Genomic DNA, 686 nt, shown 5'->3' with positions numbered 1-686 from the left:
TAATTCAAAAGTTCTGTGGCATACTTCTTGGAAGAAGCCAGTTACCTGGGCCCACGCATAGAGGGGTCTAGAGAACCATGGTGGATTCCAAGGTGATGAATCTAAGGATTCTTAAAGGAACAGGCTGAAAAGTGCAGATCCTGTTTCAGTCTAAGACTGAAACAGGATTCGGACTTTTTGCCTGCAACACACATGTCCACTTCTCCTCTCTAGGGATAACAAAAACAACCCATCGGATTGACAGATGGCCTGCCCCCGCCCCCCACCACCCCACACAAAATCGTGCCCTCCAGCGACTGATCCTTATGCTATCTGGCAATACGTCCTCTGCCTTTTAAAATAATGGAGATAGAATGGTGGAATTATACCTAAAAGACTGGCTTATTGCCAGACTCCCATACCAAGTATTCGCAACAGCAAGTGACCTAGGCCTCAGCACACATTTGTCCCTGGCAGCCATCTTGGGTTTAAGGAGGCACAGATGAACCTTATCACAATTATGGTGAAAGGTGCTGCAAAAGCGGTCAAGTAATTCTCATGGTAGTGGTTACTTGAAAAGCTCTGCGGCATAATTCTTTGAACTAGCCAGTTAACTGGGCCCACGCATAGAGCAGTCTAGAGGCCCATGGTGGATTCCCAGCTGATGAAGCAAGGGATTCTTAATGGAACGGGGTGAAAAGTGCGGT

The sequence above is a fragment of the Eulemur rufifrons genome, unplaced genomic scaffold (assembly GCF_041146395.1).
Source record: "Eulemur rufifrons isolate Redbay unplaced genomic scaffold, OSU_ERuf_1 scaffold_97, whole genome shotgun sequence".
In the NCBI taxonomy this organism is placed as follows: Eukaryota; Metazoa; Chordata; class Mammalia; order Primates; family Lemuridae; genus Eulemur; species Eulemur rufifrons.
Note: the sequence above shows the minus strand (reverse complement) of the source record.